The sequence below is a fragment of the Labrus bergylta genome, chromosome 7 (genome assembly GCF_963930695.1).
Source record: "Labrus bergylta chromosome 7, fLabBer1.1, whole genome shotgun sequence".
NCBI lineage: Eukaryota > Metazoa > Chordata > Actinopteri > Labriformes > Labridae > Labrus > Labrus bergylta.
This window is the reverse complement of record NC_089201.1, coordinates 32,370,667-32,397,401: the sequence shown is the minus strand read 5'-3', so window position 1 is coordinate 32,397,401 and position 26,735 is coordinate 32,370,667. Positions and strand designations below refer to the sequence as shown.

Here is a 26,735-nt window from a genome sequence, read left to right as displayed (position 1 = left end):
AGTGATAGTGTGTGTGTGTGTGTGTGTGTGTGTGTGTGTGTGTGTGTGTGTGTGTGTGTGTGTGTGTGTGTGTGTGAGAGAGGGGGGGGAGACTGTGTGAGAGAGAGAGGGGGGGGAGACTGTGTGAGAGAGAGAGGGGGGGGAGACTGTGTGTGTGTGTGAGAGAGAGAGAGGGGGGGGAGACTGTGTGTGTGTGTGTGTGTGAGAGAGAGGGGGGGGGAGACTGTGTGTGTGTGTGTGTGTGTGTGTGTGAGAGAGGGGGGGGGGGGGAGACTGTGTGTGTTTGTTGTGTGTGTGAGAGAGAGGGGGGGGGACTGTGTGTGTTTGTTGTGTGTGTGTGTGTGTGTGTGTGTGTGTGTTTACACAGCTGGAAGTAGAGAGAGAGTGGAATCACTTCACCTGGCCGTGGTTTCTCGGGTGTCTGCTGTGATCCCATTAAAAGGCAGACAGTCTTTGGCTCTACGTCCAGAAAACAAGAAGACCTCACTTACAGATTCATCCCGGTATTAGAGCGGCCAAATCCCTACAAGACCCCGCTGAATTCACTTAGGGGGCAAATGGTTCCCTCTCAAAGCGCCTGATAGCTGATTGCTCTGGCAGGGTTCAGGTGGATCTGCTGAGTGGCCTCGAGCCCAGTTTCCACTCCATTCAAGTTTCCACTCAGACCCAGACTCGCCTCCCGTCTCTCTGGCTTTCACTCCAAACCGCCCCTTCTCACATCCTCCTCCTCAGGCCCACTTCAAATGCCAAAAACACTCGCGCCAGACTCAGTGTAACCCCCGTATCAATAGGTGTTTAAGTGTCTATCTCTCTGTCTGCTTTCCCTCTCCACTCCCTTTTCCACTTCCCAACATCTACCCGGGATTCACCAAAGAGAAGACATCACAAACTCAACAACCCTCCTTTCTGATTTATCCGTGTCACTTCAAGTTTCTCTGAGTCATAGTCCATGTAATGTGAGTGAGGACAACAAAGCACAGTCCAGCTCCTTAATGGCCCCGTGGTGTACAGAACACTTTGGACTGACGCTTCTCTCATCCACTTCTCACAACGAGGCATTTTCTCACGCTACAACACAAGCTTGCATGCCAAAAGGCGCATAGAAAATGTACACACACTAAGATTTTTTCTCACAGTCCACTGCACCGCTCCATCATTTTGTACATTTTTTAAAAATATTTTATATCGTATAAAATCAAATCATATTTAAGCTGCTAGTTAACCGTATGTTAGCCGATCGATGTAGGCCTACTCAACATCAACCCCGGTGTCCAGAGCCATGCAACGGGGGAGTAGGGATGCTAAAATTAAGAGCTGCAGTGCTCAATTAGCTGTGCAGCTAGCTGTACTATTAGCTGGCTGTGCCCACTGTCCAGCCATAAGGATATAAAGACAGGGGTTGTTTAAGCGACAGAGCCCTGCAGCTAGCTCCAGCCATCCCGGGGCTACGCAGACAGGCCGGACTGGCTTCAAATCTCACAGCTAGGCTACTGAAACTTTGACGTTACTCTCTGGCAGTAAAACTGAATCCACTTCCTCGTCTTCCTCTGTCTCTCTAAAATAAATGAAGATAAAAAATAAAACAAACTCACTGAGCCCAACAGCAGGCTTCAAGTTACCGAAGCTATAAATCAAAGTTTAAGGAGTCCAGTTATGTAGGCGTGATGGTACTCACAGGGACCAATCATTAGAAGGACAGAACCCTCTTTGGTGTCTGCTCCACAACTGTCAAAATTATTTGCAGAACTCCACTTGGAGAGAGAGTGGAGTGTGTGAAACATAATTTGCTCCTGTGCAAGTTGAATTCTTCTCTCTAGTTTGATAAGTCTGACTCCATATTGGTGTCCCAGCATTGCTTAGTTTACATGCCTGATCGGGCCGCTCTGAAAGAAGATTACTGGCTGGTCACTTATCGTTTGTGCACTATCCAGACCCAAAAAAACATACATCCATACATAAACAAGCTGCCAAACCGTGCAGGGAACCGTGCATGTAATTAAAGCAAAAACCAAGCAATTAGATTCACAGCATCAGATTTACACACTGTGTGAGGTGGAGAGATGGGGACTTGTGTATCCAAATGATAAACAGCTTTAACCTCTACTGGACCACTTTACAAAGGGACAGGATATTTGTGTTCAGGTCTATATCTGCTTCTTCAGGGTGAATGTAAGTGTTTCTTTACAAAAAACAAAAGCAGCATTTTAAAGGTGCAGACTCACTCCTTACCTGTGTGGCCTTGTGTCTTTGGTGAATCAGTTGAGGCGAGGGTCAAAGCTCGGGCTGAGGAACACAAAAAGAAAATATGTTATGCAGCTGTAGACTGATGCTGCCAACAAATTGGGTCAAACTCGGGCCATTTAAAAGAATCTACAGCGAAGACTTCAGCAACTGTAAAATAAGATTGAGCTCATCCATTACTGATATAAAGCAGTAAGCTTAGCTGAGATCAAAGAAGAAAGGCAGAGGATCCTTTCATTGCACTTAGCAGATTGTGTCATTGGTTTTCATAGCACTCTGTAATGATCAGTGAGATCGAGTGTTTACCTTCTCATAAACCAAAAACATCTTGCATACCCTTTGTCTCTTTTATCTCAAACAACATCTCAACTTACAGTGGTTGGAATCGTGTGCGTTCAAAGACAAACTGGCTTGTTAATTTGGAAACTTTGACCGTTGGGATCATGAAGGAGCAAGAACAGCCATCATAAATCAATAGGGTAAATCATTCTTGTTCAGAAAGATATACCATTATGGGGCGCAGATGGCCGAGCAGTAAGGTCACGGCCCATGTACAGAGGCGGTCCACCAAGTGGGCGGCCAGGGTTCAAGTCTGACCTGTTGAGCTCCCCCCCCCTCATTAAATCTTACACAGAAGGTACCATTATTAACTAATCAGGGCAGTTAGGGAGGTTTTTGATTTATAATACAAACACACCCAGAGGCAAGTTGATTGGGACTGGTGATGTGTAAAAAAAGTAGGTTTTTTTTTCAGGAAAAGTAGTATCATATCAGGTTTTAAAAGTTTTCAATAAACTGAGAAGAGATTGTCTAACAAGTCCTGAATTTTGGAAAAGTTGGGCACTAAGACTGAGTAAGATATGTGATGCAAAAAGCTGTTATATCAGAGATGATTCTAACAATATTAACATCCAACAGTAAATATTGAACAGGAAGTCAGAATGATCCAAAAACTTGAGCCAAGAATACAAATGCAGACTTTTCTACATTTCATTCTCTTTATATGTTAGAAAGTGTACGGCAGAACTGGTTTCATTTTCAAGCCAAGTAAAGCAATTGCTTTAATTCAGGCCAGCCTGTATTCTCTGCCTGGCATGAGTAGCGACCCCTTCCATGCCTGGATTTATCATACAAATATAATTTGTAACAAACAAAAGCAAATGTTTACTTTTCACATTTCACATCCTTAAGAGTAGATTTTCGGCCTCATGAAACTGATACTTTTAGTACTTTTAGTTTTAACTCCTTTGTTTATTGCCCTGCAGTCTTCTTCAACACTGCCTCTGCTGGTACATTGCTGCATATCTTTGCACATGACAAACAATCTTAGATCAGTGGAGTTGTTTGGATCAATTGGTAAAATAGAGTATTTCATCGTCTGCATACAAGGCATCCTTGCCTGTGCTGATAAACAAAGAGGGAGCTCTTGGAGAATAGTCCTTAGATACTGATAGAGGTTTTAATCTCTATATTATATTATATAGTGAACCTTTAAACTTGACATATTTATTTTCTGATAACAGTACTTTTTTTTGGAACTGCAGGTGACACTGTGCAATTGGTTTTTTTTGTCCCTTGCACTCTTGTGAACTAAAAGACAAATTATGTCCTCTGTAAATCTCCTACCATCCAGGTTTCCTACAACCAATAACATTCTATTACATCCAATGCAAAATGGCCATTGGCTTATTGAACAGGTGATTAATGTTGAAACATGTATGCTCAAGACATCTGTACACGTTCCATTCCAACAAGATATATAAAGTGAGCGCCTACAGCACTGCACTGTTAAAGAGTGTAAACAACATGGCACGTGCCTAAACTTCTACTCCTGAAACACAAAGAGCACACACAGACACTGTACAGACACATATAAAACATTCATGCACACAAGTGGCAGAGAGAGTCTGTGCAGTCCTGTTTTGATAGGCAATAAGTTGAGTGTTGGAGAGGAGGATGTGTGTGAAAGATCGGGCCTGCTCAGAAGCTGCTGTGCATGAAGCCTTGGAACGCACACATGGAACACGTAATTGAATGAGAAACGGTCTCTCGCTGGATCAAGACAGTTTTCTGGCAAGGTTATAAAAGTATGCGGTCTGCAGGGGCTTTAGTTTTTTGCTGCCTGTTTGCAGCACTTTTATTTGGTTAGAGCCTTTGAGTACTCACTCTATAGCACGTTTGCCAGACGATGCATAATGTCATGAACCTGTGTTGTTCAATACTTGACAAAAAGTGTAACTCACTTCTAATAAAGAATGGAAAAGACCTGTTTCCAGCAGTGAGAAGAGATTGGCACAATGGACGGCTGGCTGTGCTGCTGCAGCTACACTCCCTCTCCAGTGTCACAGGTCTGCTGCCAAGATGGACGAGGGTTCTGCTCCTGACTTCGATTTTTTTTTTTTTTTTTTAACAAACCGCAAATCCACACACACGCATGCACACACAGCCAGTGTTCTCTCTGCTTGGCTTCTCAACCAACACCCAGGCCCTATCTTTGACATTCACACTCACGTAAACCAACAGATTCTATAGGTAAAGACTGAGCAGCATGCTGTGACAAGAGGTGCAGCAGTTACATGCACACTAACAAAAACAAATGTTAATGCGTATGCCAGACATGGACATACTGAGTTATTTACAGTGTTTGGTAACAGACAAATAAACCCTATGTGTTGACATGTTTTTAGTTTTGCTCAGTTTTTGCAAGCCGACTGCCATAATCAACAGAACATATCTCACTCTACTGAATCCCTGGGAAAGTTTTAATTATCTCTTAAAGGAACCAAAATAGCAGCCAATTCCCTTATTTGTATGGGAAGAGTGCAACTTTGGATAGGAACTACCCTCTGACCTCAGTCTGTACTTTCACAGTATTTTTTTTTCACTCTTGATTTGTTAAACTTCCTTGCCCTAAATTGGTATCTTACACAGTCTTGAAATAAAAGTGTGGGAAGCTTAAAAAAGAATGTTTGGGAGTGGCTGTGATCCTGATCCTGTCTTTAAGTTGAAGTAACTATATATGCATCGTGCATGACCGGATCACTTGTAAAAACTGCAACAAACAAATAAAAAGTGGTTGCAGTTTTACAATAAGGAACATTTCAAAAACATGATAATGCCTTACTTTCACTGGGATTGAATATTCTATGATACTTTAGCTCACAGATTGTGGAATGAATATTGTGTGGGCCTATGAAAAACACAGAATGGGGTTACATAAGGTAACATTTTCTATGATTTTGTTTATATACTGTAACAACATGTACCTAGAAAACAAACATGAGAGCAATGATGACTGACAGAAACGGTTTTAGAGGCACAACACTCGGTTACAGTGCTTACATGCGAGACCCACACTGATAGTTGAGAAGGTACAAGCAGTTCTAGCTTCCCTGGCAGCTTGCATTTTTTCTGCAATTTGTAGTTTATGGAGTCATACTAAACTAGTTATGCTCGTCTTATTCCACAACAGCAGTTGCTATGATCTTTTTTGTTTCAATTTATATTTCACAGCAGTCACAGACACTCAATTAATACTTTATGAATAAACCACATGACTGCACATGTCAAGGACTTCTGTCTTAAACAAATTGATATATCTCTATGCAGATGACTGTGCTCTATATAGTAATATTTAAACCATGCTATATGGTGAACACAAAAACTCTATTGAGAGGTTCTATTTGAAAGATAAGAAATGTGAATACTGACAAATCACAGCAAAGTTTACATGGCTAATGAGATACCGTATGAGGTCATTATTTGTCATATGTCTTTGTGTCTCTTAACACACTAAAAAAGGATCAAGTGAAATTGTATGTTGTGATGCACAAATAAGACACTTTGATGGACAGCCACTGTTCATAACCTGACAGATTCCTGATGTAAACATTAATCCACCCAAATTAAGTGTTACTGTCAAAACCTTTTACCCACACATGAAGGAAATATTGTGGTTATATTTCATACCTTCAGACCACACATTTCCTTCAGTCTTTTACATGCTTTTGTGAAGTGTGTCGAGATAACATTTTTTATGAATCAGTGCGATACAAATTATGACTGATTGATTGATTGACATCTAGAAAACTACTTAAAATGCCGATAAGGCTTGGGTTTAAAGGCTTAAAGGGAAATAAGTGAACAGTTTATGAATTTTCTTTTGTCCTGTAAACCCAAAGACCTTTGTGTTGTTTAATTTTAGTCACCAGTTTGTTCAAGACAAAAAGGAGATTGTAGCTCAAGTTTCTGATCATTTCCACATTTTTTCTGATAGACAGACATTCCTTTATTCTGTTGCTATCCTTCTGTTTCCCGAACCATTTTTAAACTATCACAGAAAACAGATACATCTAATTGCCCTTTTTTATTTTTTATTATCCTCATTGTCACCTTTTATGTCTTAAAGGTAGAATGTGCAACATTTTACACATAAATACAGCAGTAATCAAGTTTAATCTGTGTAAATGTGTCTCTGAGTCATGACTGTCTACAATGAGTGACAAGCCCTAGTGCCGCCATCTGTACTGTTGTCGGTCCATGTTTACGTCTAGTTTACATGGACGGGACGGCCTTATGTATAAAGTTGTTTTAGTCAATGAATAAGAAGAATAACAGCCTACTCAGTCACGTAAGCTTCTTTAGATCCCGGTCATTCCATGTGCAATATAAGGCTATGAGTTAACAAAGTTCGGTAGCATTAGTCTGCTAACACAACAATACAGGCCACAGCTAATTTAATCACGAGCAAAGGACAATTTTGTCCTCCGCTTGCACTTAATGGTGCTTCATTATTGTGCGTTGTAATTTATAACTTCTATGTGGGAATGCGTGTGGAGAGGGGTTGGAGGTGTGCCGCTATGGGAGAGCGGAGGCTTCGGTATGAAGGAGGTGTGGCCAAACAGCAGTTTGTTTTGATTTAGTGCTGGTGCTCAAGGGCGACACCTACTGGATGAAAAAGTCGCACATTCTTCCTTTTAAGTCTGTGAAACCTATAGACTAGCATAAACCTTAAATCCAGCCACTTGGGGCATTGGGTTTCACTTTTATCACTTATAAATGACTGTCCAGCTCATCTTAGGGGTGTCGACTTGAACAGGAGCCATGCTAAGAAATCAAATCCCCTTAAAGTGGCCCCAACGTTGGACTAAACCATACTGGTTGATTCCAGTACTTTAACTTTCTGAAATCATGACTACAGCTGCATGACATATTTTCAGTTCTGTTTCTAATTAGGTCATAATCCAGATTTTCTTTTCTGAATTATTGTCCATCTGGGACGCTGTTGTGCTGTAGTCCCACCTGCATCAAGAAAGCATGTTCCAAGACCTAGTAGTGACCCGTAGGTCTTTAACACTGCTTTACTGCTCAACAAACATGCAAGTATTTCTGTCAGTGTAACAAACATAATTGTAAACACATTGAGAAAAGAGCTCTTAGTATGTAGACTCAGAGTTGCCAATCGATAAGAAACAATGAAACCCATTATAAGTGCAGAATTATAACTTCAAGCCATTCTTTTGGCCCTATTTTTTTTAACCAAATAAACCATGTAAATTACGATAAGAGTCTTTTACCCTATGGGTGAAGATGTTTTTTTTAACCATGGTTTGTTTGTTCGTTTTTTGCTGCAGAGTTATAAGACCATGGTGATCTATTCCACAGGGCAGATGATGTTTTAGATTTTTGTCATCATCAAATACGATTTAAATACATTTGAATACAGGCTATTCAAAACCTCATCTGACATACTTCTTATAGAGGATGGTCCTGGTTATGAGTTGTACTGTAAGAGGACAAAGCTAGTTTGCATGAGGACAAATAATCCATGAAATGTAAACATACGTTTTCCATACAATGCTCCATTTATTTAAGCTTCCTGCATTCAACGGATAACAACGTCCTTCCTCAGATCCTCCAGCTTCATGGTCGTTTGATCAGATCACAAATTAGGAAGACAAGCTAGTCAAAACAAATATCTAAAGTACTCCTTGTTTGATATATAGCAGACTTAATCATAGAGAGTCTTCACAATGAGATATCCAGTCATACGATGAACTGTTTATGTGTATGGTAAAGCTGCAGGAAGCATTAGGAACCTAAATCAAAATCCTCCTGCGATCCAAACTGACGTCCCACGTGAAACCAGTAGCCGTGACAGCCCTCAGGCCAAATCACACTACAGCAGGAAGAAAAACAGTGAAGCAGTCGCTACTGAAAACGCAAAAACACGGACAACAGCCACACCACAACCTATCCTATCATATATCCCCCCACCAGCAGAACAAGAGAGGCCAGGAACCTTAACTACACTAAACCACAAGTCCCTTAGGACTTAGATCTAGAATGAATGAAAATCCAGACACAACACTCTTTACCTTTTTTAAGATTTTAGCATCTTTTAGCATTAACACAATAAAAATACATCTATTTAAAAGAGATTAACTTCTTTGATCTCATTCTGAATAACCTAACTAAGGTATAAATCATGATCTGTCATTAAACAGTGGAATCACAAAACGCTCACTTGTGGTTGGCTCTGGCTCGTCCAATGATTTAGAGAACAAAACAGTGGTATCACATTCTTGTTCGACCACAGTACTGCTTGGCAAGTAAGACTGCTATTCCAACTCAGAACGGCAAACACATGACATCTCTTTGAAAACAGATTTGGCCACCTCCTGGCTACTGGACATAATGACCCACCACACACACACACACACACACACACACACACCAAATCTGAAGTGTTTGTCAGGCACTGAAACATAAAATAACAACACTAAAAGTGAAGGTTCCTTTTGAGTTGCAACTCATTCTGCCAAGGAATTAAATTTATGAGAAGGTTTGTCTAGGATAACACATTAGAGCCCTAAGAGACAGGAAAGCCTGTTTTTATTCCGCCTACAGTACGAGTATTCAATGGAAAGTGTAGGAGACAAGTGGTTCTGGTTAGAGTCATAGGACACTGCAAATGTACTCAAGTGTGTTTTCACCGTAGGAAGAGTGTCTGCTCGAATGGGAAGAAGGCTTTTAGTGTATCTGAGGGAGCTGAAGGCATTTGGTATCGCGGTCAGGTCGGATCCACAGCCAGCGTTACGAGTGTGCCTCACGTCTTAAACAATGCTTTTGAGTTACAGCGCATTGTTTGAGGTTCTGGCATGTGGTCGAGTAGAGGTCTAGTGCACATTTTTAACTCCACTGTCTGTGCCTCTTCATTTAAATCTCTGCTGTCTCAAGCCAAAAAAAAACATTGTTAGCTCCTACGCTAAAGGTTTATTGGGACTGACAATGGGTTTGCATCTGTTTATGATGTGTTCGCTTCCATTTTGTTTGAGAAATGTTGTCTTCAAATTCATAAAGGTTCAATGTAGCTTTAATATTGCGAATGAGACAAGGGACAAGTCAGGCTCTTTGTTGTGTTTTATTGCACTTTCTGGATTATTTTAACAAACTAGATCAGTGCAAGTCTGAAGACAATTACGGGCGATGTTACAACTAATGGCATGACCTTGGTGTTGAAAATATCTCAAAAGTTCTAAACTGATTATCTCTGTTGTTCACTTTGGGAGGACTCAATTTTCTGTTGCAATTAACACTAATCAAAATATGGATGCTGCAGTAACTAGCAAAGGTTTCTTCTTAGTAAGAAGGTCTGAGTTTAAAGTCTGTTTATAGACACAGGCAAATTAAGAAAATTCTGCAAGTTTCCCCCATATCTGCCTCGGTAACATCCAACTGTCTTTAACAGACTGAGAAGCTTGTTCCCTTTAAAAATGTAATTCTACAACTCACTAATCTAATATCTGCAACTCTAATTGTAACTGAAAAACCAATCAGAGTCAGAGTTCCTGCAGACCTCGTGGTTTATTTGTAACAAATGTTTCATGCCTTTTCAACTGCTACTGGATGCTTTGAATTTCCCTCTGGATCAATGAAGTATCTACTGTATCTATCTATCTATCTATCCATCCATCCATCCGTCCATCATTTATTTAAAGCAAAATCACATTTTGACATGTTGGTTTTTACATCTGAAATGATGCTTCAAATCTCCTATTAAAATAAACAAAGTTTGACATCTTCTGGACTTAAAATCTACTTCTCATACAGTCAGGAAGTATGTCATGGTTTTACTCTTGAGTGACAATTCAAAGGTCTTCATAATGTGACCAAGATGGCCAGTTTAATCAAATGGTTCTTTGATGAGAAGATAGTTATTCCGAAGTCCTGAGAATTTCTTCGTACAAAAAAAGACTATTATGTATGTGTGCTAATTTTAGATGTACACCAGCTTCCCATAATGGATCCTTTGGAGAGAAAAAAAACTTTAGTTTGAACTACCTGGTTTTCACAGAGGAGAAAGCAGGGAAAATATACAAACAGGCTTCAGAGTTTCTTTACTTTGCAGTTCAAACACCCAATAAACCTGTCTTGAAGGCACAAGTGGAGTTTGTAAAAAGTTCATACATGAACAGAGTAACTGCTCAAACAAACACCTCGAGGTCAGAGAAACTGGGAAAAGCTAAAGCGAAAATATGAGACTGAATATTATATGAAGTAATACTTGATCATAGGTCATCACAGAGGTTGGTTAATGTTTCCTACTGTGGAATTAATGTCAGAATGTTGTTCTGCAGCAGCAGAAAATATCTACATTCAGCATCAACGGCAGCTTTAGTGACAGCTAGGAGTCTGGCACTTGGTCTCATGGAGCTGGGGGGTTTGGTGAAAGAGGATAGCAAAACAACATTCTCCAGCTATGCTAATTGGCATACTTTCACATGGGCTGGAATGCTACGATAACATCCACCTCTATTCCCCGAGGAGGCCTTGATCCTGCAGGCGTTTACTGGGTCAGGGGACCTTGATGTGGATGAAAGCAAGGTAGAGGGGCTCCATTAAGGAAATACAGAGTAGGGGAGGGTCTCTCACTCTTGGAAAGACACGTGGTATTTGGATTAGTTTGTGGGGGGAGGGGGGTACCAATGTATCTAGCAATGTTGTTTTGATGCTTTGGGAGATAGAGTGAGGCTATCTGTCATTTAGAGGCCTCTGCTGTCAGGTAGCTGTCTCACCCTATGCACAGTAGGGGGCTATAAGGCAGGGGGACTAGCGGTGTGGTGGGGTGGGATTTTGGGACAAAGTGGAGCCCTGTCTCTGCAGAGATGGTTACAGTGGCATTGGATTGATGGGGTGGTGATGAGAGATGGAGATGTCAGGGAACAGACAGCCATTCAGTGTGGGACCAGTAAGAGAGGCCTATTGGGGCACTGTGGGGCCCGTCATCACCTTGGCTCTCTGGTCTAGGCTTTGGAGGGAGAAATTGGGGGGTAGGAAGAATAGAAAAAAAAGGGGGGGACTGTCCAACAGTTCACACACATCACCCCACTGTGGGTTTATTATTCTGGTGTGTGACCTGAGCCAGACGCGCTGGCTTCTACAGAACCTACAGTATGTGTCCACACAAGATGCTTTGACTCAAATACTTCTCTGTGCGGCCAAAAGTATAAAACAACTCCACAGTGAGCGTATGTGTGTCAAGCTAGTTGTGGAGAAGAAACAACAAACCTAGCTGGTTTTCCTAACTTGAAGGACATGACATTTCTGGTCACAGCTCCATCCCTGGGCCTCCCAGATATTTCTGAAAGCGGAGACAGAAATATGAGATAGATAAGAATCAGTCAGCTGAGGTCACACCAGGTACTCAGAGGAAGGCTGTTGGGGATATGCATTTATATTATACACATGTAAGTGGGGATGCATCAGTCCAACTTCTAATCTAGTCTAAATTCCAAAAACTTCAAATTAATAATCTGCCAAAATTAATAATGAGTTCATTTGTGTTCTCTTGTAATCAAATTTAAAATCTGTCCAACTCACTTACTGGAATCATTATGTTAATTATGATTCCTAAATTGATAGACAGTAGATAGATGATGGAGAATAATTATTAAGAGAAGGACACACAGCAGAGGTCCTGAGGGGTTGTTTATTCAAGGACGTATTAGTTTGTCGTTAGGCATGCTCAACATTTTGTAAATATAGAAGGACTTTTGTTTATCTAGTTCATACACAATACAATGATCAGGGTCCATATCAGAACAAAAAATGAAAAGGTGCCTCCCTATATGTACGGGTATGGTAGTTACTTTTTCTTTTTGTCACTCCTTCCATCCCAATTTCTGGACCTAGCAGGTTGTGGCAGATGACACTTTACCATTGGGTCTAGTTCTCTTCTGGGTTTCTGCCTGTTCAAATAAAGTATTTCCAAATGTTACCTAATGCTTGCTAATGTGATACATGCTGTGTATTTTGAATAATATTACAAAGAATATTGTTTAGACATGCCCTTATTTAATGTGTCATGACATAACTTTTTTGTTGTTGCTGTTTGGCACTAAATTCCTAACAGGATATCAAAGACTGAGTATCCTCTTAAATCATTAGTCTTTATATAAATAACTCTCTCTTTTGGTCACTTGATACTCGTTTTGAATTGTGCGGCTAGACAGTTAAAATAACAATTCTGTGTATATCTAATTTAGCTTCTACATATGTGATTTTTCACACTTAAATGTATAAATCAAGTATCTCCTCTGAAGATAACTCTGTGAGTCATGACTGTCTACAATGGGTGTAACACCCGAGTCCCACTGTCTGTGATGTTTTCAGAGTTTTCAGAGTCCTATCTTCACTTTGTTTACATCGCCCGGACGGCCGGCTGACTCCTCCCCTCGTGTATAAAAGTTGTTTAATTGAGGGACTAGAGAAAAGAAGAATAACATACTGTACTCACTGCTTAACTGTGTTTCTAGATCACGCTCATTTCAGGTAAATTTACATGCAGTGTGAAGATACCAGCATAATAAAGATCGCTAGCATTAGCATGCTAACACAACAATGCAGCGTGAGTTGTTTTGGTTTCATGCTGGTGCTCAAGGGCGACATCTGCTGGATCAAAACATCACAGATAAAGACTTTAAGTTTTTACATTTCTTACAAACATAATACTCACATTTAGTGGATGGTTAAGGTGCTTTCATTCCTACCACCCCCACCTTCCGCCCACCCCCAACCCCAACCCCACTGTTGCAGCAGACAGACGGAGCGGTGGATGAATCGGCTATTGTTTGGGGTGCATGTGGCATACACGTCAAGGGACAGAGCAACCAGAGACAGACCCTCTCCACATCCCCACACAGGAGCTGAGCCACAGAAACTCTAGTCACGTTCAAATAAATTCTTTCCTGTCCAAATTGACACCCTTCCGTTGCCACGTTGTAGCTTCGGTTTAGTTTACAGTAATTTGGAGTCTGGGTGGCACAGGAATGTGGTGAGGGACAGAGGCTTATAGTGCACTTAAGATGGCTAAGGTGCTAAATTATGGGGTGGGTCCCCAGCACTTATCACTTTTCACAAATACAAAGAGGTTTACCTGCTGCTCAAACACTGCCAATAATTACTCAAACTGGGTTAAATATAAACCATCATCAAAACCATACTCCAGATGAAATATATTTACCTCTTTTAGTTCTTGCACTGTAGTAAAGGCTTTAGAATAGAATAGAATAGAATAGAATAGAATTACTTTATTGATCCCAAACTGGTAAGTTGTGGTGTTACAGCAGCAGGTTATCAGAGCAAATAAAACAATATAAGAATAGATATATAAATAAGCACTTAGAATATAAAAAAATACGAATAAGAAGAGATTTATACATCAAGGATTTAACTTGAAAAATGAAATACAACATTTATTCAGGCTTGTCAACTGAATGTAAAAATACTTGCTGGAGGTGAGAGATGTAAGTTTGCTTTTCAACCCTCTCTTAAGATATGTATTGATCCATATTTTAAATGTCACAAATAGAATCTACTTGTCATAAGGGCACAACATAAAGGTTGTTTTTTTATTACCTTTTAAGGTACCAATTTTTGAGGGCACAGATATTGTAACATTTGTGACCAGGTTAACTGAATGTGCTAACCTCGTGTGAAACATCCCACTTTGTGTCCAATGTCAACCTCATCCCATTTGAAGGGCCAAACCTTTTCCCAGCCAATGCATCTGCTCCTAATAAAAACAATAATCAACTCCACCAAACCAAAGACATCCTGTAGTGTGTGCATAGATTTCAGCTGGAAAAGTATAGACTGCCCCACAGCATGAATGAACTTTCACATGCTCAGAAACAGTAAAGCTGGCGTTCTCATATTTTGACATTTTCAAACAATGACAGACCTTCATGTGGTGCAGTCTTCATTTTCAACATGTAAGATCCAATAAACGTTTCCCATGTACACGGGGAAGACAGACCTATGGTGTTCAAAATGACAAGACGCTCCCACTGCTAAAGGGGAATGAAATCCCCACAGTACAGAAAATTATAGCCACACATGGATATGTACTACTGGAGTCCAGAGACATCATTACCTGGATCTCTTCAACCAAAAAATGATGTGCATCGGTATTCTGATAAAAAACTGTAAGTGGGCGTGTGTTCCTTTCTGAATTCATATTCCAATTCGGTCTCATCTCTACTATACTGTAAACACACACAACCATAGCCAGACAGCTTCACTTCTGCACTCACTCTATCTGTCCTGTTTCTCCTCCATACCTCAGACCTTTCATGCAGTCAGAATCTATACTGTCAGCACATTTTACTAATTCCTGTTTAATGTAAAAACCTGCTTTCAGTTGGGAGATGAGGCACGTCTGGAATATAGCTCTTATTTAGGTCAGCCTCTATCCTTCCTGTTATTGAAGTGAGGCCAAAGTGAGGTCATGGTTAATAGGAATTTAGCACATTTAAGCGGATGGATGGATGGATGGCTGGATGGATGGATGTATGGATGGATTGATGGAGGATGGATGGATGGATGGATGGATGGATGGATGGATGTATGGATGGTGGATTGATGGATGGATGGATGGATGGATGTATGGATGGATTGATGGAGGATGGTTGGATGGATTGATTGATGGATGGATTGATGGATGATGGATGATTGAAGGATTGATGGATGGATTGATGGATGGATGGAATGATGGATGATGGATGATGGATGGATGTATGGATTGATGGATGGTGGATGGATGGATGGATGGATGGTGGATGGATGGATGGATTGGTGGATGGATGGATGGATGGATGGATGTATGGATTGATGGATGGTGGATGGATGGATGGATGGATGGATGTATGGATGGATTGATGGAGGATGGTTGGATGGATGGATTGATGGATGGATGGATGGATTGATGGATGATGGATGATGGATGATGGATGGATGTATGGATTGATGGATGGTGGATGGATGGATGGATGTATGGATGGTGGATGGATGGATGGATGGTTGATGGATGGATTGATGGATGATGGATGGATTGATGGATGATGGATGGATGGATGGATGGATTGATGGATGATGGATGATGGATGGATTGATGGATGGTGGATGGATGGATGGATGATTGATGGATGGATGGATTGATGGATGGTGGATGGACGGATTGATTGATGGATGGATGGATGGATGATTGAAGGATTGATGGATGGATGGATGGATGGATTGATGGATGGTGGGTGGATGGATGGATGGATGATTGATGGATGATTGAAGGATGGATGGATGGATGGATGATTGATGATTGATGGATGGATGGATGGATGATTGATGATGGATGGATGGATGGATGGATGTATGGATTGATGGATGGTGGATTGATGGATGGTGGATGGATGGATGATGGATGGATGTATGGATTGATGGATGGATGGATTGATGGATGGTTGAAGGATTGATGGATGGATGGATGGATGGATGATTGATGATTGATGGATGGACTGATGGATATATGGATGGATGATTGATGGATGGATGGATGGATGGATGGATGTATGGATGGATGGATGATTGATGGATGGATGGATGGGTGGATTGATGGATGGATGGATGGATGATTGAAGGATTGATGGATGGATGGATGGATGGATTGATGGATGGGTGGATGGGTGGATTGATGGATGGATGGATTGATGGATGATGGATGGATGGTGAATGGGTGGATGGATGGATGGATGGATGGATGGATTGATGGATGATGGATGGATTGATGGATGATTGAAGGATTGATGGATGGATGGATTGATGGATGATTGAAGGATTGATGGATGGATGATTGAAGGATTGATGGATGGATGGATGGATGATTGAAGGATGGATGGATGGATGGATGGATGATTGATGATGGATGGATGGACTGATGGATGGATGGATGGATGATTGATGATGGATGGATGGATGGATGGATGTATGGATTGATGGATGGTGGATTGATGGATGGTGGATGGATGGATGATGGATGGATGGATGGATGGATTGATGGATGGTTGAAGGATTGATGGATGGATGGATGGATGATTGATGATTGATGGATGGACTGATGGATGGATGGATGGATGATTGATGGATGGATGGATGGATGGATGGATGTATGGATGGATGGATGATGGATGGATGGATGGATGGGTGGATTGATGGATGGATGGATGGATGATTGAAGGATTGATGGATGGATGGATTGATGGATGATGGATGGATGGTGAATGGGTGGATGGATGGATGGATGGATGGATGGATTGATGGATGATGGATGGATTGATGGATGATTGAAGGATTGATGGATGGATGGATTGATGGATGATTGAAGGATTGATGGATGGATGGATGGATGGATGGATGATTGATGGATTGATGGATGGATTTAGAAACTGAAAAGACATTTCTTGGTCAAGCAAGGTAGTAGAGGATTGACCAAGCTTTAACTTAAGAAATATTGTAATCAAAAATCTATCAGTTGAGTTATACAGTGTAATGGTGTGGTTCAAAAACCTCATGAAGCCGTGGAAGAAGACGTCTGCTGCTAACCCTAAAATGTTTCCAAAGTCTGGAAGCAGACTCCCAGTGGAAGAGAATATTTGTTATCCAGGCGGTAGTGTCTACTCTACAATCCAAACCATCCTCCACCCCCAACTGTGGAGCACTGATGACGTCGACACGGACCACTGGGGTTCCTTTTTTTTTTCTCAGAGACCAGGCAGAATGTGATGTTAATAAAGACGTCTATGAGCATTATAACCACTGTGCATTTCCACATGCAGCTGCCCCGAATATGACCGCTTACAACCTCATTATTGCAATAAATCTGTACATGAACAGGATGCAGAGCAGTTAGCTTCATTATGGTCACAGGCACTTTTTCCAAGTATGATCACCACATTGAACAAAACATCAAAGGTGCAGTGAGTGCAAGGCTCGAACAGTTCATCTCTCTGTTAGAGAGACAGAAAAACATCTCAATAAAACACTAAAGTCATTAAGTGTAGAGTTTACCGCGTGTCAGTGGAAAAATCTGGCCTTCCGGTGTGTTGCAACAAGGCCGTGTTAGGTCCACAACAGTTAACATTGATGCTGGAACATAAAGCATAGCTGGAAGACTCAGATGTATGCTCGCAGGAAGAAATACAGAGTGCTGACTGGCTGCTTGGCGTTTGAGTGATGAAGGAATAAAGCTGTTGTTTTTGTGACCAGAGTCCTGAAGGGAGACGGTTTTAATCCAAACACGTGTGGAAACTTGCTGTTTTACTTCATTTACCCTCAGCGTCTCTTTTTTACAGGTATCCAGGTGGAGACACCCAAAAGAGAAATTCCAAAGTAGCAGCACTAAATCAACTGTCAAACATCTTCATACATACACCCAGAGTGGTAAGGGGTCATGTAAGAGCATGCACAGTTTTCTGATTGGAAAGTATGTCTCAGAGTTCTGCAGGGGGACAAAAGAATCTGTGAGCTCATGTAAACTTTTAATATATATCCTTTTCTTTCAAATTCTCTGATCTGGACTCCAAAAAAAAAAAACACACACACACAGTTACTGCTGTTTTATGTCTGAGCAGACTAATAGAATAGAATTTAGAATTTAATAAAAAGTAATCCCAGTTTAGGGATTTTTGGCAAATTGAAGTTATCCATGTATATGGACACTAACATTTTTAGAGGAAAACATTTCAGAAGAATTTTCACAGAGAGGTTTAGAGGAGTCGGATTCTCAAGAAGGACAGACCTGTTGTAAAAGTGACATTGGCCTTGAGTCCAATTGTGTGTTTGTCAAATGTAATAATTATTTTGTTATCCTTTATCAGGGTGAGATGGACTATCAGAAAGACGAAGGCCTTTAGTCACAACTGTCAAATCTGTTCAGTTTTCAACTTTTTTGACTGCAGCTGGAGTGGGGGGGGGGGCACCTGCTAGAGTGTGCTAGGTGCAGGGGGGAAAATAACACAGATATTGGCCAGTAAAGCAGCAGACATTATTAAAACAGTTTTAATGGATCACAGAAAAACTAAGAAAAAAACCCACTTGATCGGGCCGTGAAGGAAGATTTACGACTCCTCTGTACTCCACTGGTACACTGGAGGACTAAAACCAAAATGGCACACGGCTTAGAGTGCACACAGGGAGCTTTGAGTAAATTAGCAATTTTTGCACACGGTTTGAGTTAATGGCAATGTGTGTATCATTTTGTAGCTTGAGCCATTGCCTGAGTCCTCTGTGATGGTGGGTGGGAGCCAAGGCAAGAATCCATTGCTTGCTGTAGGATCTGGCTCTATTTACCCAGTCCTGATGGAGTCCAGATGGGACTCCTCTCCTTTACAGGATTGCTGAGTTTGGACCATCGATTCCAGCAGCCGGGCACAGTTGGAAGCATCATCTCTGAACAGGAAAGGAGGTGCACAGATGGACCTTAATTGGGAGGCAAGAGATGGTTCCATTATGGCATAGCTGGATATCAACTGTAGTGTGAAGTCCAGCTATTGATCGAAGAGACTGAACGCACCGGTTTTTCACTGTGCTGCTGGTAATGCTGATTGAGGTATGGCAGACAAGCCCAGTTCCAATAATAATTTAAAGGATGGAAGAATGAAACATGAAATGAATAAAATAATCCTACATTTCCCAGATCCAGAGGGTTTTTTTCATTCAAGATTTGACATGACTTTGTGTCACTCTGTATAGAAAGTCTCAAAAGGAAAGCAGTCCATCTTCTCCTCCCAATAGAACACCAGGGACTTCAGGGGGAAAAAGAAAACCCTGGGTATTAAGCAGCCCCCTTTTCCTCTATAGAACAGCACTCCTAAGCCCTCAGGATAATAGCTTCCACGTGCAGAGCCAAAACCCTCCGACGCTCCAATATTCATACAAAACTATAAAAACAACATTAAAAAAAGACCCATGTTATTGCACTGCATGTCATAACTGACTCTTCAGATTGTCAGAGATGAACCTCTGAAGACTGCTGAGGCCCTGAAGTCATGTCTGTTTAGATATGTCGCGTAACGCTCATTCTTTCTGTCACTCTAAGACTTATGAGCAAAGCAAAGCGCTGCACACAACACATCAAAACGTCAACCATCAAACTTTAAAAACATGTGTATGGACCTATTATTGTGGCAAAACTATTTGAATATGCGCACACAGATCCATAAATGTGTGAACTAATCTGCAAATATGTAGACCAATTTTGAAATATTTACTTATTTATTAATGGCAGTGAACTTTTTCAGCTGTAAATCCTGAAAATAAACACAAATGATCGCTTACAACTGAGGCGGGCCTCGCCATTGGCTGTCATTATTGTCGTTACATGTGACTTTTGCAACACTCGTCGTGGTCCACTTTGTCGTGGGTGCAGTTTTAATGAGGAGGCTACGATGGAGGGTCCATTATGTAGTTTGTGTTTTTGAAATTTGTTTCCTGTACAGAGCGAGCAAAGCGGTACGCAGCCTGTGAGCCTGAGCTCAGGGCAACAAACCCCACTAAAGTGTTTGCAGATCATCACACACACATTTGAAGATATGCGCATGCATTTGTGGATCTTGCACGGTGGGAGTGTTGTAAAAGTCACATGTAAAATGACAGCCAATGGAGAGGCCCGTCTCAGTTGTAAGCGATCATTTGTGTTTATTTTCAGGATTTACAGCTGAAAAAGTTCACTGAAATTAATAAATAAGTAAATATTTCAAAATTGGTCTACATATTTGCAGATTAGTTTACGCATTTGTGGATCTGTGTGCGCATATTCAAATAGTTTTGCCACAATAATAGCTCCATACATCAAATGTCATCTACCTCAGAAAATATAGTATCCTTAATTTCCCTCATCTTTTAAACACGGTATTATAACAAAGATTTACATATAATGTTGTTATGTTATTGTAAATAAATGCTGACATAAGAACGGTGTGCAGTGTAATAACAGTCAGTACATAAACCGACCTGTGTGTCAAAAGTCCTGCCTGTGATTACAAGCTGACAGCTGAATTAGATACAGCAGCTTGCTAACAGATACAACACGTTTTGTTTTTCCATTGTGATGGATCTGATGGAATTGAAATCCATCCAAATCAAATAAAAAACACACCCTGACTTTGATACTTCAAGTCATCATTTTCCACCCAACCTCTTTGTTTTGCCACAGGCTGTTACTGCGGCTGATGTCAGTGTTACCAGCTATTGACCCCAGAGGATGAACACACATTCATGGACATATTGCTGACATTAAGTGGGTAGGTGGAGAAGAAAGGCTGTGCAAGTAGATACACATAGAGAACAGAGAGTTCACTAAGGACATGCACACTCACTCTCACACACACACACACACATATTCACACATATTTACACATATTCACACATATCTGTGTTAAAAAAACAAAGTCTTTCAGCCTTGAAACCTGAGATTGTTAGTCAAATTCCACACAGTGTCAGTGGAGGAACACGTACAAGATAAATACCTACAAATATGCACAGGCATGTGTGCTCTATTAAATATCACTGATTGCTCACCGCTGCTTCCTCGATGAATGAGCCCTGAGGACACCTCTCCATTCAGTGAGATTTCTCCACACTGATTTTCACCGACCAAAACACTGAAGAGTACGCTGACAGCAGTCCAGATTACACTGGGCCCTGTCAGTGTGGGAACTGTTTCAAAATTCAGGATATGTGGGGCTTGTCATTAGGATCCTTGATTTTTTTTTGTGCAGCGTGATTCCTTTATCCATTTTGATTAAAGGCTTTATATGTGATTTTTTTGATCGAGCAGATGTCGCCCTTGAGCTCCAGCATGAAACCAAAACAACTGGCGCTGCATTGTTGTGTTAGCATGCTAATGCTAGCAATCTTTATTATGCTGGTATCTTCACACTGCATGTAAATTTACCTGAAATGAGCGTGATCTAGAAACACAGTTAAGCAGTGAGTACAGTATGTTATTCTTCTTTTCTCTAGTCCCTCAATTAAACAACTTTTATACACGAGGGGAGGAGTCAGCCGGCCGTCCGGGCGATGTAAACAAAGTGAAGATAGGACTCTGAAAACTCTGAAAACATCACAGACAGTGGGACTCGGGTGTTACACCCATTGTAGACAGTCATGACTCACAGAGTTATTTTCAGAGGAGATACTTGATTTATATTTAAGTGTGAAAAATCACATAGAAAGACTTTAAGGCGTGGAATTTTTTGTAAGTCTTAAAATGAACACAAATGTTCGATTTCAGGAAGGGAAACAAACAACATGTTCTTTCATTCATGCTGATACCAAGTGTGCTGAAAAAGTAAATACCTGTGCCAAACAACTGTTTTGAACTAACTCAGTGTGTCATTAATTTAAAGAGATTTGGGTTCATAGAGAATATCAGCAACAGTTTTTCGATGACAAGCAGGACTTTCTTTGACCTCTTTAACCTCACATGTGGCAGCACTGTCTGCACGTTGATGTCGAAAGAGCCCTGTTGAAGGCCTGTCATTGTTATAAGAGCAGCTTGCGGACACAACGGGGGGGGGGGCAACGCTACAGATGGTTTATTAATCCGCAGGGTCCCTTCATAACAAAAGACACTTTATTGTTGTTGTCACTTCATTTTTCCCTCAATAGATGATGTCAGAATCTCAGACTGCAGCACTCACTGTCCAGCCAAACCCACATCTGTGACAGAAAAAGGCATCCAGCTCCAATGTAGCTGATCTCCTCTATCATCCCCCCGCGAAAATAACTAAATAAATAAAACCTTGTCTTCACCAACAGCCTCCTTCAAAAGTCATGGAGTTAAAGCGTCAGACAGCACATAAAGGGACATTTCTATGCATCAGCATGAAAGCCAGCTGAAGAGAAGAGGCAAGCCCTGCTGCTTTCAATGACTTGTTCCATGACTTCAATTTATTTTATGTTGTAGCTTTAATTTTTAGCATTTACAAGAGTAAAAACAGCAGTCCTTGTCACTTGTTAATATCCCAGTTGAGCATTCTTTCAAACATTTCCATTTTCCTTTCTCTGCCTCGTGTAGGAAAAAAAAATACCTGCCATGAATCTGCTCTAAATTTTCTACATCAGTGATTGTAATTCCAAAATCCGTCAGATGACACACACTGCACTCGCCATGGGCATGAATACTTCTGGCACTTTAAACTATGGCTATACCTCTACCTCTTACGTAACCACCTGTCATACTCCTCCAGGAATATTTGTTAAAAAGCCACAGTCCAACTGTAAGTGAGGAATGAGCGGGGCATCCAGGTGCACTCAGTTCCTCCCTTCTGTCTTCAAGGACAACTGCATCGCCATCGCTCTCCCAGATAACAAAGGAATGATTGGATCTTCCTGAGCCACCAACCTGACGCCACATTCCATCTGCAGGAGGATAGAGGCCGTATTGTTCCTTTGACACTCCAAAACAAACATGGTAGGCGATCTACCCACTCTCAAATATGTCCAATATGTTGTCCTCTGACGGGCCAATAATCACAGAAGGTCAGTCTCTTTAGTTAATTTGGATATCAGCCAGCAGTTCACTCTCTCTTTTTCATGCACTGTCCCTTCTCCTTTTTGTCTTTCCTTAAACTCTCCCCCACTCCCTCCTATATTCCCTTCCCTTTTGCTCTTTAATAAAAACAACTTGAATGGTTTAACACACCCCAGTCAGGGTCAAGAAACACCCAATGTTTGCAGGCGACCCTCACAGCTGCTGCAAATGTGAGTACTTTCACAAACACAGTCGGGGGTCTGAGATGCTCTGATGGACAAGTCCAAGCCACCACTGAAGAAGGAAACACATATGCATATGCTCCTATATGCAAATACACTGGCAAAGTCGTCTGTGTTGATCGAGCACTGACGGGCAAACAGTAGATAACTACACCACACCCTCGTCTCTGAAAAAATATACACACCCCACCACTCAGAGATTTGACGGGTAGAAAGAGGTCCCTGATGTAACCATGAAAAAAAAAGTACTGTTTTTGTTCCTAACTGGGATCATCAGCTCAAAATGGGGACCATGGATGGAAAAGCTGAGTTAATAAGAAATGGCACAGGTCCAGGCACTCTGATCTGTGAATCAGTGGAGCTTCAATCTGAAAATGGAGTTCAGCAAGTTCAAACATAAATGAAGACGGATCAGGCAGCGTGTCTCAAACAAGAACTATGTACTGCAGTGTATCTTTCAGCGGCAATAAGAGCATCTACTTCATTGGTGTGAACTCTGTGACTTCAGAGGCCTCGAGGTACCTTGAGTGAATTCAAACTCAAAAAAATTATGTCATGAGTAAAAGGTCGAAGAAGGTCAATTGAGGAAAAATAAACCCCTTTTAAGAGTGACACTGGGTGATTGACAGGCTAAGAGGTATAGGATAGTTTGATTCTCAGCTTTATTATTGCAGGGCTTTATTGCAGAACATACACATTTTTTATTGGGGAATTTCTTCGAGCAGATTAAGCAGCCCACCTGAACGTTCTGCAAAAACATCCCTAGTCTGAACTCACAACCCAGTGTACTGCAAGAAACAATCCTGCCAACACAAACTGCAATCCAGCCAATGCAAGCCAAGACATTTCTCTTTAGAGTCAGAGTTGGAACGTGTGACAAAAGAAGAACTGTGGTTCCAGAAACAATGGGACAAAAATGTTCTGGGTACGTACACAATGCAGAGATGTGACTGCGTCCATGTGGTGGGTTCTCGATGGAGGGGATAACCATGGAGAGAGAGAAAGAGAGGAAAGCTGTGCGGTGCGTCTGGATATGTTGGAGGAGTGTGAACATCAGTGCAGGGCCTCGTAAATCGCGACGCACACACACAGTATATTAAACATAACACTCGTTTCACCTACAGGTTTTTGAGACATATATATGCCATGCCATGTTTTTAACAGCTTCTTGGAAATGTAACATCATGGGAGCGTTTGAACAATGTTGGTAAATGAATCCAAAGTTTATCAGCAGAGAGGGCGGCGAGTCAGCATCATCTGTTGTGTTTGTTGACACCATGGCTTTTATTCAAAAAAATAAATTAAACACAACTGATTAGAAGCCTCATAGTGCTGGAAACATTTATACATAAATATTACAGCAGATATACAGATGTAATCATTGACTTAATATGTTTACTTCACATTACTTACAATGATTTCACTGCTAAGACGTTTGTGTAATATAATAGTGAAACCACAGAAAAAGTGAGTTTCTTCACCCAGTATTAATTTTGTGGGTGAAGAAAAACATTCTCACCTCCAATCCGATAGATGACAAAGATGTGAAAGGAAGGAGTTCATTATAGCATGGACAAAATGAAATAAAGAAATAAAGGATGCGAGAGGCACGACTGCTGTTCTCGTCAGGATGTGAAACAAAGTGAGATTCCAGCTTAATCCTGACTTCCCTTCCTGCTGTCATGCAGCATAAGTGCATTTGGCTGAGGAAATCTGCAAGCTGTTACTAATTGGTCTCCTCCTCACTCTGCCGTTTATTTCCCAATCTTTCCTCTAGGACGCTTGTATCTATCATGAATATATAATCAGAGGCAGAGCTTGTCATCTGTTACTCGAGGATTTAGGAGGAATTATTGAGGAAATGGCCGAGATGAGTTGACTCTGATGGGATAATAAGCAGGTTCTTACAGGTAATGACCGGGTCCACTTGAGTTTCAAGTCCTCCCTGTCGCAATGTGTTGTGCTTAAGTGTACTGTAGTGTAGTGAGTGACATGACTGTGCAGACGGGTTTCATAAGGACTTTTCTTTCTGTTTATTTAAAAGTGAAACGTAAAACATGAGGACACTTTCAACTAAGAGAGGATTCATAGTGTCCACTTGGCTTTGACAGTGGGAAAAAAAAATCCATATGTGCACTGTATGTCCACCCCCTTGTGGACAAAAAGCACAATGCTCAGCCTCAGACAAAGCTAAAATAAGCAGCAGGAATTTGTGGCAGGATGATATAAAAAAAAAAAGGATTAAAGAAAAATGAAATGGGATTCAAATCCTAATCCCATTTGATGTTGAATAAATACAAACTGGAAAGGTGCAGATGGCTAAGCAAAGAGATGAATGCCAAGGTATGTGAATCCTCTCCTTCTGCCATCACTGTTCTTGTGAATACAACTGTCAGGTTAATCTCTATTAACCTGAGACAAACCCTTTGGCTTCCCTGTTTATGCCAATCATCACAGAAAACCAGTAAAAGCTGCCAACGCCAAGCCCTAAAGGCCTAACACGAGGAAGAGCAGCAATCTGCAATGAACCAGTTAACCCCAGAGGCTGCAGAAAATCACATTAGTATATCTGAACAAAGTGCTAACTAAAGACTGCTAGTCCAAGTATAGCAGAAGTACCCCCGTTCTTTATCCACGTCTCACTTCCTCTTCCCATCAGTCTGACGGAGATGTGTGGTTAGCACACAAAGCTCCACCAGGGAGAAGTGGATTTCTTTGAACCAAATCCTGAATCCAGATCTGGTCTTTGCACACAGAGGTAGTTTGGTACTTGCTATGAATAGGTGTTAAATAGTTTGGCCTCCTCTGGCAATGTGGTTAGAGTCTGATACTGATCTGAAAGCTATTGCTTACATGGCAATCTATAAAAGAATCGGCTATCATCTGAATCAGATTTAGCCTCTCGGGGTGACAGCCAATCTCCCAGGGCTTCCTCTGTAGCCACCACATATCCAAGCCAAGATTTCCTCTTCCAAACGCTGGTCATGGTTTACAGACAGACGGCAACTTGAAACGCCAAGAAAAGAGTCTGAGTGCAGAGGCTGCATCTACAACTTTTTTTTTTTTCTAAATTCATATTGATATCTGTTTCATGAGCCTGATGTTCGTCAAACAATAGCGGATGAGTTCCAACTAGACTGCCAATCTGCCAACGTGTTCCACCTTTTTTTGTTCTCCACACAGATTGTTTTCCCATAACGAAAAGAAAACCACTAAGTCTGCTCAAGTGTGAGTGTTTAATATTTCTCAGACAGTCTACAAAAAGGAAACCAGATCGCTTCCAATAATATCAAAGATCTGGTCCCTTGCCTACAGGTTATGCATTCATGTGCAGATATCTGTTTATAGAGATTATGACTCACCATGGCACAGAATTGGCAACA

At 41.2% G+C, this 26,735-nt stretch overlaps 1 protein-coding gene across 1 annotated transcript in view; it reads right to left on the bottom strand.

Moving 5' to 3' along the window:
* LOC114921856 (zinc finger protein 469) overlaps positions 1 to 26,735 on the bottom strand; it is a 225,333-nt gene that overhangs the window by 175,798 nt on the left and 22,800 nt on the right. The window contains exon 3 of the mRNA XM_065957405.1: positions 2,230 to 2,283. The gene's annotated coding sequence lies outside the window, so the exon portion shown is untranslated. The remainder of the gene's footprint in view (positions 1 to 2,229; positions 2,284 to 26,735) is intronic.